Source organism: Cavia porcellus, unplaced genomic scaffold, assembly GCF_034190915.1.
Source record: "Cavia porcellus strain 051 isolate PalLab524CR breed Dunkin Hartley unplaced genomic scaffold, mCavPor4.1 scaffold_27, whole genome shotgun sequence".
Taxonomy (NCBI): Eukaryota; Metazoa; Chordata; class Mammalia; order Rodentia; family Caviidae; genus Cavia; species Cavia porcellus.
This window is the reverse complement of record NW_026947510.1, coordinates 30,749,532-30,769,622: the sequence shown is the minus strand read 5'-3', so window position 1 is coordinate 30,769,622 and position 20,091 is coordinate 30,749,532. Positions and strand designations below refer to the sequence as shown.

General features: G+C 34.5%; 1 pseudogene; it reads left to right on the top strand.

Annotated features, from left to right (window-relative positions):
• Positions 1-12,291: 12,291 nt before the first annotated feature.
• Positions 12,292-19,534, top strand: LOC100732103 (mortality factor 4-like protein 1; annotated as a pseudogene).
• The last annotated feature ends 557 nt before the right edge of the window (positions 19,535-20,091 follow it).

The following is a 20,091-nucleotide window of genomic DNA, read 5'->3' as shown; positions in this document are numbered from 1 at the left end:
CAGAGTATAGCTCTTTTCCATCCTTTGTTAGGTTGATTAGTAATTATTTCATTTTTTTTTGATGCTATAGTGGAAAGTGTTATTTCTGTAATTTCTCTCTCATGAGGTTCTTGTTTGTGTACTGGAGTGATATTGATTTTTGAGTGTTGTCTTGTCTATCCAGCTACATTGCTGAATTTGCTTGTTAACTCAAGTAGTATTTTGATAAGAGTTTTTAGGATATTCTATGTAAAGTATCATGTCATTTGTAATTAGTGATAAATTTTCATCCTTTACTATACTTATTCATTTTATTTCTCTCTCTTGTCTGATTGCTCTGGCTAATGTTTCTAGAAATATACTGAATAGGAGTGAAGATAGTGGATAAATTCTCTTCTTGCTGATTGTAGATTGAAAACTTTTGAGTTTTTGTCCATTTAGTTTCATGTTGGCTGTTGGTTTGTCATAGATGGTCTTTATCAGATTGAGGACGATACCATCTATTTTGAGTTTCTATATGGTTTTTATCATACACATAAAAGCTCTTTCTGCATCTATTTAGATGATCATGTGGTTTCTGTCTTTGGCTCTGTTGATGTGGTATATCACATAGGTAAAACCATTCTTGCATTCCTAGAATAAATCCCACTTGGTCATGATGCATAATCTACTTCATGATTTGTTACATTCTATTTACCAGTATTTTATTGAGAATTTTTGCATTTGTCTTTAATAGGGAGATGGGGCTACAATTCTTCTTTATGGATGTGTCTCTGTCTGTTTTTATTATCAGAGTAATACCTGCCTCCAGGAATGAGTTAGGGAGAAGTATTTCCTTTCAATTTAATTAAAGGATTTGAGGAGTATTGGCATTAAATGTTATCTAAAATTCTTACAGAATTCAAATATAAATCCACTAGGACCTAGGATTTTCTTTGTTGCTAGATTTTTAGTCATGTTTTCAATTTTAAAATCCGATATTGGATTATTCAAATTTGTTATATTTTACTGGTTCAGCTTTGGGAGTTCTAGAAATACATTTTCTCTGTGTTTTTCACCTCATGTAAGTAAAGATTTTCAAAGTACGTTTACATATTCTAATTTACATGAGATCTGTAGTAATTTCACCCTTTTAGTTCCTTATTGCACAAATTTGATATTTTCTCTTTTTTGATAAGATTTGCTAGGAGTTTCTCGATTGTATTTATTCTTTCAAAGAACCAACACTTTGATTCAGTAATTCTTTACATTGTTTTCTTAGTCTCAGTTGCACTAATTCCTTCTCTGATCTTTATGATTCCTCTCTACCAACTTTCATCTTGACTTGCTATTCTTTATCTAGAGGCTTGAGGTGTAGCATTAAATTATTTGTGCTCATTCTGTTTTTCTGATGTAGCAATTCATTGCTACTCATTTCCCTCTTAGTACGACTTTCATTGCATCTCACGAGTTTCAGTATATTGTATCTGCATTTTCATTGAACTTTAGGTATTGTTTAATTCATTCTTAAATTTCATTTTATGACCCATTTTTTGTTCAAGACGTTGTTATAATTTCCATGTGTTTATGTAGGCTTTGCAGTTTCTTTTGTTGTTAATTTCCAGTTTTAGTGCACTGTGGTCAAATAAGATGCACAGAATAATTTCAATCATTGTATTTATTTAAGTGTGTTTTATGAGCTAATATATGGTCTATTTTAGAGAACATCCCATGTGCAGCTGAAAAGAATGTGTGCTCTGATGTTCTTGGGTGGAACACTCTTTAAACATCTACTAAGTCCATTTGTTCACAGGTCTGATTCAGTTCTGTTGTTTCTTTACTGATTTTTTTCTATTGATCAATCTCTTAGTGACAATGGGGTATTAAGATCTTCTGTTACAATTGTGTTATTGTGTATTTCTTTTTTATGTCTATTTGTATTTCTCTTGTGTGGTTGAGTACCTCTGTGTTTGGCACATATATATTTATGATTCTTTGCTCATCCTCATGAATTATTCTGCCAAAAATTACATAGTGACCCTCTTTATCTATTTTGATCATTTTTGGTTTCAGGTTCAAATTGCCTACAAATAGAATAACTACTCCTACTTTTTTCGGCATTCCTGTTGCATGAAATATTGTTTTTTCATCTTTTGACTTTTAGATTTAGTTTCTTTTGAGTAGGATTTTTTTCCTATGTATAACATACCATTGGATCTCTGTTTTATGATACATTATATCAACCTATTTCTTTTAATTAGTGAATTAAGGTAATTTACATTGATAGATATAATTGATATGTACTGGCTTGACTTTGTCACGTTATTTTCCTGTTATTGGTTTCCTGCTTTTCCGCCATGGTAAATTACTTGCCCTGTCTGGTGGTTCTTTTCTGTTGTAGTTCTGGAATTTGTAGTCATTTATATCTCTATCTAGTGTGTCTTTCAGTACTCTTTCTGGGGCTGGCATGGTAGAAATGAAAGTCTTCTGTTCTTTGTCACTGAAGTATCTTATTTCGCCATAAATTTTGAAAGTTACATGAATCTGGGTTGAAATGCTTCAGTCCAAGCTCATCGTAACTTAATATGTTGTGCAGAAATGTCTGCTGTGTTTCTAATGGGCTTTTCTTGAGAAGTGAGTTGTGTCTTTTCTCTGAAAGCTTTTAGTATTCTGTTTAAATGCTGTATTTCTGGGATATTAAATATTATGTCTGGATGTATATTTCTTCGTTTGTGACAGTTTGGTGATCTGTGTGTCCCACTTCTCTGTATATCTGATTCTTTCCTCATGTTTTGAAAATTTTGCTCTGTTACTTCAAGGATAGTTATTTATGTCATTGGCACTGACTCCTTCATCTTCATTGATGCCTATCAGTTTAATATTCTTTCTCTTTGTTTCATCTTGAAGCTGTTGAATTGTCACTTCATGCTGTTTGGTTATTTTTAAAAGTTCTTTCCTTTCTTTCAAAAGCCTCTATTCTCATAGGTTTGACAACACAAAAGAAATGAACAGATACCTAGAAACATGTAATATGCCAAAGCTGCCAAAGAAGATGTAAATCTGCTAAATAACCCAATTTCTATTAACGAAATTGAAAATGTAATTAAGTTTTACCTACAAAGAAGAGCCCAGGCCCAGACTGCAGAATTCCACAAAAAAATACAAGAAGACTTAATGCTGACATTCCTCAAATTCTTCAATGAAATCAAAGGAGTATTTGATATGTACTGGCTTGACTTTGTCATGTTAGTTTCCTGTTACTGGTTTCCTGCTTTTCCGCCATGTTAAATTACTTGCCCTGTCTGGTGGTTCTTTTCTGTTGTAGTTCTGGAATTTGTAGTCATTTATATCTCTATCTAGTATGTATTTCTGTACTCTTTCTGGGGTTGGCATGGTAGAAATGAGTTGTGTCTTACTTTCTTCCTAAGTCATTCCTGGAAGCAAATATTATGCTAGTAACAAAACCTCAAAAAGTCACAACTAAAAAAGAGAACTACAGGCCGATCTCCTTAATGAACACAGATGAAAAAATCCTCAATAAAATATTGGCAAACAGGATGGAGCAAATCATCAAGAAGGTTATACACCATGAAAAATTGGGACTGATCCTAGACATGCAGGGATGGCTCAACATATGTAAATCAATAAATATAATCAATCATATCAATAGAGTAAAAACTAAGAATCACATGAACATTTCTATAAATGCAGAAAAAGATTTGGTAAAATCTAACACTCATTCATGACAAGAAACTTACAGAAAATTAGAATAGATGGCCTTTACCTCAACATGATAAAGGCCATCTATGACAAACCATCAGACATCATCATATTAAATGGACAAAAACTGAAAGTCTTTACCTTAAAATCAGGCAGAAGACAAGGATGTCCCTTATCACTGCTCCTATTCAACAGAGTACTGGAAATACTAGCCAGAACAATTAGACAAGTGGGAGAAATAAAAAGGGTAAAGATAGGAGAAGATGAAGTTATACTATCTTTATTTGCAGATGACATGATACTCTACATAGAAGACACCCAAAACTCCATTGAAAGACAGATTCCAAGATACAATAAATAAATTCAGTAAAGTAGCTGGATACAAAATCAATATTGAAAAATAAATAGCATTCCTATACACTAACAACAAAATCACAGAGACAGAAATAAGAGAAGCCACATCCTTCACATTAGCATCCCAAAAAATGAAATGCTTAAGAATTAATCTCACAAAAGAAGTAAAAGATCTATACAAGGCAAGTTATAATACTCTGAAAAAAGAAATCAAAGTGGATCTCATAAAATGGAAAGACATCTCTTGCTCATGGATAGAAAAAATAAATATTGTGAAAGTGGCCATTCTCCAAAACATGTTATACAGATTCAATGCAATCCCTATGAAAATACCATCAATATACCACATAGATCTGGAGAAATCGCTCCTAAAATTCATCTGGAACCAGAAGAGATCTAGAATAGCAAAGACAATTCTAAGTTCCAAATGTAAGGCAAGGGGCATCACAATCCCTGACTTGAAGTTACACTACAAAGCTACTGTAATAACATCAACATGGTACTGGTATAAACACAGATCTGAAGATCAATGGAATAGATTAGAAGATACAACCCAACTACAAACACACTCAGCAACCTCATCTTTGAGAAGGGGCCAACATGCTTACTGGAAGAATCTTTAATAAATGGTGCTGGAAAAACTAGCATTCCATATGCCAAAAACTAAAACTGGATCCATGCCTATCACCATGTATTAAACTAAAATCTAAATGAATCAAAGATCTGAATATAAAAAAGAAAAACACTAAATCTTTTGGAAGACAAATTAGGCAAACATCTTGAAGACATATAGGGGTAGTCACAGAATTCATGAACAAGAGTAAAACCACATGGGAAATACTTCCCAGAACCAATAACTGGAATCTCAACTTATTAAAAAGATTCTGCTTGTCAAACTAAATCTTCAGCATAGTGAAAAGAAAATCCACAACCTGGGAAAAAAATCTTAGTGAACTGTCCCTCAGGCAAAGGAGTTCTGTATAAAACATATACAGAATTTAAAAAAAAAATCAGACCCCTAAAATTCAATAACCCAATTCAAAAATGGGCATCGGAGATGAATGCACAGTTCTCAAATGAAGAAATACAAATGGTAAATAAATAGATGAAAAATTGTTCATCATCACTAGTCCTTAGAGAAATGCAAATTAAAACAACAGTGAGATTTCATCTCACTTCAGAAAGATTGACCAGGATGAGAAAAGCACCAACAACAAATGCTGGAGAGGATGTGGGGAAAAAGGACTATCCTGCACTGTTGGTGGGAGTGTAGGCTGTTTCAACCATTGTGGAGGTCAGTTTGGAGATTTCTAAAATAGCTGGGATTGAAAGTCCCATTGGAGCCAGGTATTCCACTTCTCGGCATATTCCCAGAAGAACTGAAAACATCATGGCACAATAATATATGTTCACCTGTGTTTATAGCATCACAATTTGCAATAGCCAGGTCTAGGAAAGAACCTAAGTGTCCAACAATGGAGGATTGGAAAAAAGTTGGGGTATTTTACACTGGAGTACCACTCAGCTATAAAGAATGATAACACTGAGATATTTATAAATAAGTGGGCACAACTTGAGACCATATTCATAAACAAAATAAATCGACTCACATGTATAAATACTGTATAGTCTCCCTAGTGTAAGAAATGGTAATAGTACATACGTTTTTATGGTAATCATGATTCCCCATTACATTGCTTTGAAACTTTATAGTGTTTGCATTCATTAGTTAAAATGATTTTATCCTGGTTTGCTTGCTTTTATCATCTGTGATGGTATGATCAGCTATTTTGAAGAAAACAAGACATTATAGTAGCCAGTGCTGATTTACTATCATCATGCTTTGAAGTTCTACCATATTTTGTTCTTCTGTTTCCATTGGTTTTATAATGTTGTATCTTGTTGGATTTTATTATGTGTAATAGTATAAACAAATTTTCTTTTTTTAAAAAAATTTTATTTAAAAGGAAAAAGAGAAAAACACAAAACAAAACAAAGTAGTGTAAGGGTACAAGTAATACAGAACTACAAAAATAGTAAGGAATCACCAGTTAATAGATTACATATTATCATCTTAGAGATAGTTTCTCAAATCACAGTATCAAATCGTACAAAGTGGACATTCAAACAGTGAACTGCAAACAGTTGTGTTCAATGATCCAACCAAAAACATTAATATGGTCAGCTATTTAACACCCCTAAACACACTTGCTGTTGTATCCTTTAGAGCTCTTTATTTCCTCTCTTTTTTACAACAAAATTTACACATTTTGGGTTTTATTACTCCTTAGTTCTTATTACTTTGCGGGGGGGAGAGAATAAAGTCAAATATGGCAAAACAAAGCTGTCAGTCAAAACCAAGGATGGACATAGCACATGATGTAAAACAGAGTACAAGGTTACCAACAATGGTTATCAACAATGTCTCTTGTTTTCTTAAAAAGAATTGTCTATCTCATTAGATATTATAAAGTTGAACAAAACAGTAGAGAACAAGACCAATAAAACTTTCTATGGAAAATGAGATAATATAGTAGCCGTTGTTCATTTTCTGTTATTTGGTTCTGAATGCCCTGTAATACTTTCATTCTCTTAAATGATTTTATACTATTTTGTTATGTTTGATATACTTGTATTTGAAGTTATGCTCAACTATTTCAAAGAAAGAGACATTATGGTAGTTACTGATAATTACGTGTTGTCTTGTGGTGAAATACTGTGTTGCTTACATTGTTCTGTTCTGATCTCCTTTGTTATGTCCTCTTTTGTCTTAATCTCTTTAAAATAAAATAGTGGTAAAGGATGTGCCTTCTCTTATTTCACTGTCAGTGATTTGGTTGTTACTGTATACAAATGCTATTGATTTTTAAGTATTGATTTTGTATCCAGCTACATTACTGAATTTATTTATTATATCTAAGAGTCTTTCAAAGGAGTTTTGGGTATCTTCTATGTAGAGTATCATGTCTTCTGCAAACAGTGATAATTTAACTTTTTCTTTTCCTATCTTTACCCGTTTTATTTCTCTCTCTTGTCTAATTGTTCCAGCTGGTATTTCCTGTACTATATTAAATAGAAACGGTGATAAGGGACATCTTTGTCTTGTACCCGATTTTAAAGTAAAGGCCTTCAATTTTGTGCCATTTAGTATGATAATGGCTCTTGGTTTGTCATACATGGCCTTTATTGTATTGAGGTAGAGACCATTTATTCCTATTTTCTGTAAAGTTCTTATCATAAATGAGTGTTGGATGAGTGTTGGATCTTATCAAAGGCTTTTTCTGCATCTATAGAAATGATCATGTGATTCTTACTTTTGGATTTATTGATATAATGGATTACATTTATAGATTTATGTATGTTGAATCATCCCTACATGCCTAGGATGAATCCCACTTGGTCATGTATATAATCTTCTTGATGATTTGCTGCATCGTATTTGCCAATGTTTTATTGAGGATTTTTGCATCTGTGTTAATTAGGGAGACTGGTCTGTAGTTCTCTTTCTTAGTTGGGTCTTTCTCAGGTTTTGGTACTAGAGTAATATTTGCTTACAGGAATGACTTAGAAAGGATTGCTTCCCTTTCAATTTCATTGAAGAGTTTGAGGACTGTTGGCATTAAGTCTTCTTTGTATTTCTGGTAGAATTCTGCAGTGAATCCATCTGGGTCTTGGCTCTCTTTTATATGTAAGAACTTAATTACATTTTGGATTTCATTAATAGATATTGGGTTACTCAGCAGTTTTACATCTTCTTGACCTAACTTTGGTACCTCGTATGTTTCTAGGAATCTGTCCATATCTTCTGTGTTATCAAACCTTTAGCAGTAGAGGGTTTTGAAATAGGTGTTGATGATCTTCTGTGTTTCTCTAGAGTCTGTTATGATTTCACCTTTTTCATTTCTTATTGCATGAATTTGAACTTTTTATTCCATTTTTAATAAGATTGGCTAGGGGATTATCAATTTTTTTAATCCTTCAAAGAAGCAATTCTTTGATTCATTGATTCCTTGGATTGTTTTCTTAGTCTATTGCATTGATTTCTGCTCTTATTTTTATAATTTCTTCTCGCCTTTTGGCTTTGGGCTTGAATTGTTCCTCTTTTTCTAGATGTTTGGAGTGTAACATCAGGTTATTTATTTGTATTCGTTCTGTTGTCCTGATGTGGGAACACAGTTCAATAAATTTTTCTCTGAGGACAGCTTTCATTGCATCCCACTGATTCTGGTAAGTTGTATTTGTATTTTTGTAGGTATTGTTTATTTTTTCTTTAATTTTCCTTGTCACCCACTGGTTACTCCGGACTCTGATATTCAATTTCCATATTTTTGGGATTTTTCCACTATCTTTTATCATTAATTTCTAATTTCATAGTGCTATGATCCGATAACATGCAAGGAATCATTTCAACTCTTTTGCATTTATTTAAATATGTTCTGTGAGCTAACATATGGTCTGTTTTAGAGAATGAACCATGTACTGCTTGAAAAGAATGTGTATTCTGATGTTGTTGGATGGAACAATCTGTATATGTCTATCAAGTCCATTTGTTCACAGCTGTGATACAGTTCTGTTATTTCTTTAGTGATTTTCTGCCTGGTTGATCTGTCCCTTGGTGTCAATGGTGAGTTAAGGTTTCCTGTTATAATTGTGTTACTGCTAATTTAGTTTTTAATTTCTGTTAATACTTGTTTTATATAACTGGGTGCTGTGGTATTTGGTGCATATGTATTTAAGATAGTTATCTCTTCCTCTTGAATTTTCCCCTAACCAGTATGTAGTGATGTTCTTTATCTTTTCTGATCATTACTTGTTTAATGTTCACATTGTCTGCAAATAGAATAACTACTCCCATTTTTTTTTTTTTTTTGGTTCTTGTTGCATGATGTATTGTTTTCAATCCTTTGACTTTCAGACAGTAAGTATCCTTTTGGGTAAGATGGGTTTCTTTTAGACCACATATGGTTGGATTTTGTTTCTTGATCCATTCTGCCTGTTTCTTTTAATTGGTGCATTAATTCCATTTACATTAATGGTTATAACTGTTATCTGTTGGCTTATTGTTGACATACTATCTTTATTTTGTTGCATCTTTATCTTTCTGTTCTGTTTAATTGTCTGTTTTGCTTAGTGGTTATTCCTAAGTATATCTAAACTGTCTTTCAATATTCTTTGAAGGGTTGGCTTGGTGATCATAAAGTTTTTCAGCTGTTCTTTATCATGGAAGTATCTTATTTCTCAATCAATTTTGAAGGGCAGTTTTTCAGGATACATCAGTCTAGGTTGGAAATCATTTTCCTATAGGATCTGAAATACTTCAACCCATGCTCTTCTTGACTTTGTTGTTTGTGCGGAGCAGTCTGCTGAGATTCTGATAGGTTTTCCTTTATAAGTGATCTGTCTTTTCTCTGTGACAGCATTTAATGTCCTATTCTTATGTTGGAATTCTGGGATGGTGATAATTATAAGTTTGGGTGTAGTTTTATTTTGGTTATAACTATTTGGAGTTCTGTATGCTTCACTGATCCTGATGTCGGTTTCCAATCTCACGTTTGAGAAATTTTCCACTATTATTTCGCTAAATATCCTCTTGATATCCTTTATGTTGTCCCTTTCTTTTTCATTAATCCCTATCAATCTCATGTTTTTCTTTTCTTCATCTTGCAGTTGTTGAATTGGTATTTTCTGATTCCTTGTTATTTTTAAAATATATTTTCTTTCCTGTTTCCAAGAATAGCTGCAATCTTGTCTAGGAGATCTTAAATTCTATCTTCGCTTTCATTTATACGTTTTTTACAGCTTTCAATGGAATTTTTGATTTTCTGTATATCTCTTTGCATCTGCCTTATGTATGGTGTTTGTTGCTTATATTTTTCATGCAGTGATTCTTTTTGTTTAGTTCCTCCAATTTTTTATCTGTATCTTCTTTAGATATGTTCAGCATCTTCATTTCTTTTATCATTTCTTCTTTTACCTGGGAGATTATTTCTAGTTTGAATTCCTTTAAAACTTCCATGCACAATCTTTTCAGAAATTTCAGGTGTATAACTTCTAATGTCCTGTGTTTCAATGTCTTGTGTACTTTTTCCTGATGTATTGGACATTTGAGATTGCATTTTGCTTTTTAATTTTGTCACATTCACATCTTGGATTAATATTTTGGTGTTTTCAATGCCATTAGTCTCAATTGATCATTGTTTGTGTCTTAGGATCCTACTGTATGGGTGATATTTGCCAATTTCTGCGTCCCACAATGAAGGGGAGGGCCAGTAACCTGAATTCTTCTTGCAGGGCCTATTGTGTGAGAGCATTCTCATTAGATTGACTAGCTTAGGAGTATTGATTTAAGCCAACTCTTGCTCCTATTTAGACGGTTCCAGACTGCCAGATTTACCTGGATATGTTTTACACCTCAGCTAGGACATAAGTCTCACCAGGGGTCTCCTAGCCCCTTTCAAGTTCCTGAAGATTGATCCAGGCCATGTCAGTACTCTCCTCAACCCACCCAGTGTACTCTGTATGGGAGAAGGACACACTCACACTCTTGTCAGGCTCACCAATGTCCTAAACTTAAGTAGAGTGTTCATAGCTGCTCCTGTTGACCCACTGAATTCCCATATTTCAGGGTAAAACTCACCACAGTGTCACAGGTCTGCTGAGGCCCTCTGTGAGTGAGGGGAAGCTGAAATTTCCACTAGTCAACCAGGGTTCTAAAGGTGACAGATTGGGTCATTGATGGTGTGTGCGCTGCAGAGGGTGTGGAGACCAATGCTCCCTTCAATCAGATGTCTCCAGAGTGGAGGAGGGGTGGCAACCAATGAATCCACTGCCCCCAAGATATCTGGGGTGGAGGAAGGGCTGTCTATGGTCTCACCAGATGGAAGTCTCTAGAGTGGAGAGAAAGGGACTGCCAATAATCTTGCTAGCTGCAAAGTTCTCTGGGGTGGTGAAGGAGAGGCTGTCAATCCTGGAGGCTGGAGGCTGCGATCTCCAGGGTCTCTGGAGTGGAGGAGGAAGTCAATGGATTTATTTATATTAGCAGATTGACCTAACAATTATTTCAGCATTGGGGAATTCACCATAAATGTAATTCCTTACAATCCTCAGAGTCAAGCAATTATTAAATATCTCATTTAACCTTAAAATTATACTTAATAAAACAAAAAGGGAGAATTTCAATGTCCCTGAAAATGCAGTTCAATTTTGTAACATTTTAAAAAAAGTTTGAAAAGCAACCAACCCGCCTCCCTGGTAAGCAGCTATTGCTTGGGCAAGTGGCGGCTGCTCCAGGGGGGAAACCACCCAGCATTTCCCAAGATCCATGCCATGTTGTAACCAGGCAACCAGCCTACCTCCCTGGTAAGCAGGTGTGAGTCTACCAGAATGTGGGCTGAGAATCAAACTTCTCATCCCCCCCACCAATTAGCAAATGGGAACCAGAGGTCTGAGCATCTCTTGGGAGGTAGACCTTGAAATATAGCGAATAGAAGGTATTTTTGTCTAACTCTTTGAAGACAAATATTGTTATCACAATAAACTTTTGCTTTGTTCTGATTAATTGTATTGCTCTATTCAATATTCTTTTTTGATAAGTTCTATAATATTCTGTATTTTGTTTGATTTTTCTATACCTGATTGAAAGAACAACTACTTTGAAGATAGTGAGATATACTATGGTATCTATTACTGTTATTCTGGTAACCTGTTGTGATGTTCTGTACCAATTTCACTGTATTGGCTCAATTGGATATTTTCTGTCTTGTTCTGTTGTATTTCACTACCTTCAAAATTTTTAAAAAAGTGTGAATTTATCTTGTAGATTCTCCTTTAATGGATGTTAAAACAGATTCTTTTGCGCTTAGTGTCCGCTCTGTGTAAGCCATACTTATTAAAATAATTATAAAAACGATGCCACTCCTTCTTGAGTTCTTTGAAATGGACAAAAGGGAAAAAATATCTTTGGGCCAATATAATTTTGTTGATTGGGGTCCTTGAGGATCTAAACAAGGAAAAGTTAGAAACGTTTCTGATTTTCATGAGTCATGTTGGAAATAGGTTAGCATGACAACCATAGATCTTTCCTTAAGAGAAACTTACCTGAAAGGCTGCAGAATTTATCACTCCAAATAATTGAGTTTTGATTAGTGGCAAACCTGGGCCTACAATAAGTATTGGTTGGAAACATTCCCTGTCTTCTCTTGAGGGGAAAATATGGATGGTTCTTAATATGCATACCACAAAGGACACTGTTGCTATAACATGGCCAAACACCGTAGTAGGTAAAGAACTTTAATATGCATTTAGAACCTTATGTTTTCCTCTATGGAGCTATACTCTGGAACAAAATGTCCTTTACGTGTACAAAATGTACCTTAAATTGCTGCACTCCACCAGGAAATCCTATTGATAAAAGTTTAAATTCCCCAGGATATATACTAGGAGTGTGGATAGCAATTATCATAACTGAGCTTTGGATTCACATGGCAATGCTACATCTTTTGCATTCCCTAATCATCCTGTACATACAAGTACAAGAATGGTTGGCCTGATTATTAATGGAATAATCTGTTTCATTATGCTAAGCTAAGTGTGGTGGTCTCTTGTGCTGTGCTTGCTTACTCTATTCAAATGGATCACGTTATGAATAACTAAACAAAAATAGCTTGTGAGGCTTGGAAAATATACCACATGATATATACCAAGCAACAGACACAAATAAGCCCAGTGACCTTCAGCAGCTAGCAGGGGCCTGAATTCATTTTTGGGAGCTGAACATGTGCAAATTGAATCCCAGCATACAGGGAAGATTTCTAATTTTGCTCTAAATTGGTAATTCCGTTCCCAGCATCCCAAGTCACTGGATGATGCACAGGACATCCAAAGGGACCAAAATGGGACAGACCAGGTGACCTCCAAGTGGCTAGCCATTACCTACACTCAGCCTTGGGAACCAAAAGTGGACCAGATGATTCCCATCTCACAAGGGAAGTTTTGGAATATCACTCAAAACCCAGAAATATACAGATATAACAAAGTTAACAGCAAAATTCAAAATTGAACTTCCAGCCAAATTGAAGCAAGCCTAGGACACATGATACAGAAGACAACATGAGTCATACACATAAAATTTCTGAAATCATAACAATTGAGGTGAAGAACACCTCTGAGAAGCTATAAAGTAACTCAGATCAGAAATAATCTCCTGGGTAAAAGAAGAAATGATATATGTAATGAAGAAAAATGCTGAAAACATCTAGAGAAGACATCATTTAAAAATTAGAGGAACAATGCAAAAAGATGAAAAACCTAAATGAACAAGACAAGAAACAAACAGAATGCATGAAGAAGATTCAAAGAGATATACAAGAAATCAAAATTTCCATCAAAAGTTGGCAAAATCGCCTAAAAAAATTGAGTTTCAGATCTTGAAGACAAAATTGCATCTAGTAAATAGGAAAGGAAGATCTTTTTTAAATAACAAGGAATCAGGAAATAACAGGTCAACCACTCCAAAATGATGCAAAGAAAAACAACAAAAGATTGATAGGTATGAACAAAAAAGAAAGGGAAAGCATAAAGATATCAAGATGCTACTTACAGAATAATAGCTGAAAACTTTCCAAATATGAGAATGGAAACCAACATACAAATCAGTGAAAAATATTCAATTCCAAATAAACATAAACAAAATAAAACAATGCCAAGACAATAATATCCCAGAAATTCAACATCAGAACAGAATACTAAAAGCTGTTACAGAAGAGACAAATCATCTATAAAGGAAAGCATATCAGAATCACAGCAGAGTTCTCAACACAAACAATGAAGGCAAGAAGAGCATTGAATGAAATATTTCAGATCCAAAAAAAAAAAAAAAAAAACATCTTCCAACTCAGACCAATGTACCCTAAAAACTGTCCTTCAGAATAGGTGGAGAAATAAGATACTTCCATAACAAAGAACAGCTGAAGAACTTCATGACCACCAAACCAACCCTCAAAGACATTCTAGATACACACAGGAAAAAAACCACTAAGCAAGGCAGACAATTAAACAGAGTGGAAAGGTAAATAGCAAAAAGATCACATATCTAAAGTAAACCAATATATAACAGTTATAACCATTAATGTAAATGGTCTCAATTAACCAATTAGAAGAAAAAGACTGGCAGAATGGGTCAATAAGTAACATCCAACCATATGCTGACTACAAGAAATCCATCTAATCCAAAAGGAAACTCATGGACTGAAAGTCAAAAGATGGAAATACTCCCTGCAAAAGGATCGCAAAAACAAGCAAGGATAGCTTTTTGTTTACAAATAATGTGAACTGCAAATCAAGAATGATCTGAAGGGATAAAGAAAGTCATTACATGCTAGTTAGAGGAAAACTTCAAGAGGAAAAGATAACAATCTTAAATATATACGCACCAAATTCAGGAGCACACAGCTATACAAAACAAATATTAACAGAGATGAAAAATTAAATAAACAATAACATAATTATAACAAGAGACCTTAACATGCCACTAACACAAGAGATACATCAACTAGGCAGAAAATCAGAAAAGAAATAACAGAACAAAATGCCTGTAAAAAAAGAAATAACAGAACAGAACACGTATGAACAAATGAACATGGTGTACATATACACAGTATTGTACCCAACAATATCAGAATGAACATTCTTCTCAGCAGTACATGGAATGTTCTCTAAAACAGACCATATACTATCCCACAGACAATGCTTATGTAAATGCAAAAGAATTGAAATTATCCCATGCATGTTATCACATCATAGAACCGTGAAACCAGAAATTAATGATAAAAGAAATCGCAAAAAACACCACAAAACACTGGAAATTGAATAATACACTCTAGAAATCAATGGGTCACAGATAAAATTAAAGATGAAATTAAACAATATCTACAAACAAACAAAAATATAAATACAACCAACCAGAATCTATGTGATGCAATGAAAGCACTCCTCAGAGGACAATTTATTGCAGTGAATTCCAACATCAGGAAAACACAACAAACACATATAACCAACCTGATGCTACACCTCAAACATCTAGAAAAAGAAGAGCAAGTAAAGCTCAAAGCCAAAAGAGGGGTGGAAATTATAAAGCCCAAAGCAGAAATCAATGCAGTAGAGACTAAGAAAACAATACAAGGAATCAATGAATCAAAGAGTTGGTCCTTGAAACAATAAATAAAATTGATAAGCCCATAGCTAAACTTATTTTAAAAAGGAAAGAAATATTCAATTTCATGCAATAAGAAATGAACAAAGTGAAATCACTACAGGCACTGCGGAAATACAGAAGATCATCAACACGTATTCCAAAACTTCTACTCTCATAGGTTTGATAACACAAAAAAAGTGCACAGATTCCTAGAACATAAGAAATACCAAATCTGGGTCAAGCACATGTAAAACTGCTGAATAACTCAATTTCTATTAATAAAATTTAAAATGTAATTTAGTCCTTATCAACAAACTAGTGCCCTGGCCCAGATGGATTCACTTCAGAATTCTACAAGAAATACAAAGGAGATTTAATGCTGACACTCCTCTAACTCTTCAATGAAATTGAAAAGGAAGCAATTTTCCCTAACTCATTTCTTGCAAGCAAAATTACTCTAGTACCAAAGTCTGAGTAATATCCAACTAAAAAAGAGAACTACAGGCCAATCTCCCTAATGAACATATATGCAAAAATTCTCAATTAAATATTGACCAACAGAATGCAGCAAATCATCAAGAAGATTATACACCACAACCCAGTAGGATTCATCTCAGGAATACAGGTATGGTTCAACATATGTAAATCAATAAATGTGATCCCTGTATAAATAAAGACAAAAATACGAAACACAGATCATTTCTATACATGCAGAAAAAGCTTTTGATAAGGTCCAACACTCATTCATGATAAAAACCTCACATAAAATTGGAACAGATGGTCTTTACCTCAGTATGATAAAAGCAATCTATGACAAACCAACAACCAGCATCATACTAAATAGACAAAGTCTGAAAACCTTTACCTTAAAAATCTGGAACCAGAAGAGACTTAGAATAGCAAAGGGAATTTTAAGAAACAAAGGCAATGCAGGAGGCATCACAATCCCTTACTTGAAGTTATGCTACAAATGTACTGTAATAAAATCAACATGGTATTGGAATAAAAACAGACATGAAGATCAATGCAATAGGTTAAAAGATACAACTACAACTACAAACACACTCAGCCATCTTATCTTTGATAAAGGGCCCAAACACATCCACTGGAAGAAAGATAGTATCTTTAATAAATGGTGCTGGAAAAATCGGCTATCCCTATGCTGAAAAATTAAACCCAGGCCTATTAGCATGTACTAAATTAAAGTCTAAATAGGTCAAAGATCTAAATATTAAACCAGAAACACTAAATTTGTTGGAAGACAAAGTTGATAAAAATATTGAAGACATAGGGGTACCTAGAGAATTCATGAACAAGAATCAAACCACATGGGAAATACTTCCCAGAATCAATAACTGGGATTGTGACTTATTAAAGAGTTTCTGCATGTCAAAAGAAATCTTCTGGATAATGAAAAGAAAACCCACAAACTGGGAAAAAAATTTAGTGAACTGTCCCTCAAACAAAGGACTTCTAGCTAAGACATATAAAGAATTTTTAAAAATCAGACCCCCAAAATTCAAATACTCAATCATAAAATGGGTGTCTGAGATGAATATACAGTTCTCAGATGAAGAAATAAAAATGGGAAATAAATCCATGAAAAAATGTTCACCATCGTGAGTCATTAGAGAAATGCAAATTAAAACCCTAAGCTTCCATCTCAATCCAGAAAGAATGGCCAGGATCAAGAAAACTACCAACAACAAAGCTGGACAGACTGCAGGGCAGAAGAAACACTTCTACACTGTTGGTGGGAATGTAGACTTGTGTAACCACTGTGGAAGTCAGTCTGGAGATTCCTCAATAATAAAAAAAAATATTTTAAATCTGTCACATTTGTTACTGTAGAAGTTTGAGTCATATCCCTGTTCAGTTCTACATGTAGGCATTTAATCATTTAAGGAGTATCTATCTAAAATTGAATCATACAAATTTTATTAGCCTAAAATTTACCTGGCCTATCTCATCCCCCTTTCAGACTAAGGACACCAAGAGTAACTAAAGGCATTTTCAGAATTTACAGAGATGCTCAATTGCCAACTTTTACAAGTCGTGTTCCAGATGCTGTACAGAAATGCTTAGGAGTTTCCAGTCAATGCCTTAAATATTGATTCCCAACTCATTATGAGGTCATCTTTCTCCAAGCACAATTACTCATCACAGGGAAACAGGATTGCCTCCTCTGGAGCAACCTGGAAGAGCTACTCCTGAGATAACAATCAACCAGGCTATATTTTGCCAGGTTTATCCTAAACATAAACACCCCAACCATGGGAATTCCCAATCTTTTACTTTAACTCCTCCTTTATTTTGTACAACTTTATGTTCTTGTAAGTACTGTGAAGAGAAATCTTAAACCTCTTTATTAGTAGTTTTCCTTTCATGTGTTTTACTACTGTTGACTCCTTGAGTGGCATTTTGGGATGGATGGCCAACCCTGTTCTGTTGGGCTCCCCAGAGCTAGGGCTTTAGTTCTAAACCTCCAGTAAAAGTCCTGGCTTTATACCATGTAGAAAAGCAAATCCCATAGATAAATGTGAAAAATAAAACTAGAGAAATCATAGAAGAAAATATAAGAATATAGTTATGTAATAATAAAATTGTAAGAGAAAAAAAGAACTATGAAAGAAAAGTTTTACAAATATACATTTATGAATTTATGGAAATTCAAATTCTACAAGATATAAAGAAAAACCAATACAAGGAAAAAGAAACACTACGGTACCCAGTGCTGATTCCATAATGTCGTGCTGTGAAATACAGCAATACAATTTTCTTTGTTCAGAGTGATTTTAGTCTGTTTTGTATTGTTTAATTTCAACATATATGAAGATATGGACAACTATTCAGAAGAAAACAAGAGACAATATGAGAGACAGTGATGATCTCCTGTTGTCTTGCTTTCGTGTCTCTTACATTGTTTCCTTCTGATATGCTTTGGTCTGCTTTGTTGTGCTTAATTTTACTTTCTTTAAAATAAAAATTTAAAATAAGCATGCTAGCAACCACAGTTCTTTGAATCTGAGATTTAATTGAAAGTCTACAACAAGACTACAAATATTGTTATAATGTCATACAATTTTGCATGCCTTCCCACCCTATAATTGGTCTACTCAAACCTGGGAACATATTTTAAAAACATATTTAGGATGCAAACCTGGGTGCAGTAGAGAGTGAGAGCAGGTAGTTTGGGATTGTGTGAGAAGGAGGCAGTGAATCACTTATAAATGGTGCCCAAACAGGAACTGAGCCCAAGTTTCAGGAGAGTTAATGAGTACTGTACTTTCATGGGCCTCTTCTTTATGAAGCAAAGTGTGTAAAGGTTGTCATAAAGGACAAACAAGTAAAGTACTTTAAATACTACAGTGGTTGGAATTTAAAAAGTACTATGAGGCCCAGGCACTCTGAAAACACTTTGAAGACACATGAGGATATTGTAGCCCTTTTTCCCGTTCCTGAAGGAGCTCCCTCAGTGCACCACCTGCTTCTGACTTCTAGTTGGGACAAGTGGGTTCCAGAAAGCAGAGTCTTCAAGTATGTGGACACCAACCTACAGAAACTGCGAGAACTCCAAAAGGCCAATGAGGAGCATGTGCAGAGGGAAAGATGAGAGGGACTGCTCCAGGAAAGAAGACAGCGATCTGCAAAAGAAAAATGTTGACATGAAAACTAAAATGAACAAACTAAAAACCCCTGGTAATGGAGATGGTGGCAGTACAAGTGAGACACCTCAGACTCCTCAGAAGAAGAGGGCCCGGGTAAATCCTACTATTGAAAATGAAGAAACATTTATGAACAGAACGCAAGTGAAAGCAGGTTTCTGAAGATCTAAAACCATGGCTTGTTAATGACTGGGACCTCATTACCAGACAGAAGCAGCTGTTTTATCTTCGTGCCAAGAATGTGTATTCGATTCTAGAGGATTGTGCAATTTATGAGAAATCTTGTGGAAACACGGATAATAATGAGTATGCAGTTAATGAGGTTGTAGCTGGGATTAAAGAATACTTCAAGGTGATGCTGGGCACTTAGCTCCTCTACAAATTTGAGAGACCACAGTATGCAGAGATCCTTGCTGATTACCCTGAAGTACCCAAGTCCCAGGTATATGGAGCACCACAATTACTGAGATTATTTGTATGAATTGGAGCGATGTTGGTATATACACCTCTAGATGAGAAAAGCCTTGCTTTATTACTGAATTATCTTCATGATTTCCTCAAGTATCTGGTGAAGAATTTGGCAACCTTGTTTAGCACAAGTTATTATGAAGTGCCCCCCCCCCAGTACTATCAGAACGTAGTGTGAGGCACTTACATCCACGACTGGATATCTATCTATGCAGTTCTGTTCCTACTCTTTCTCTTGTATAAATAATATACTTTGAAGACGTTAGTGTGTGACAGAGTTGATGTTCATTTTGTTTAATTGTTAAACAGAGAAAATAAAAGGAGTTTACAGCTCCTTTTCTCTCTTTTTTTTTTTCATTTCAAAGTTGCTACCAATGTACTCAGTGATGGACAACAGAGAGGTGGTGTAGAGTGTTTTATTGCTTAGTTAACAAAGTTGGTTTTGAATGTTGGTGGTTCTATTCCTTTGACACTATGCACTTTTATAATGTGTGTTAAATGGTATATGGCAAAATGCTCTGATTCCTAGTGCCAAAGGTCCAATTCAGTATATATAACTGAATACACTCATCCATCTGTGCTCTTGTTTTTAATGGTGCTTAAAGAGCCCATCCTTTGCAAGTGATCCATGTGATTCCTTGGGCATTTTCTTTGCTCAAATTGTTGAAGAATGGTGAATTGTTTCATAGTTTTTGTATTTGTGTGTAATACACATTTTAACCTGATAGATGCAAT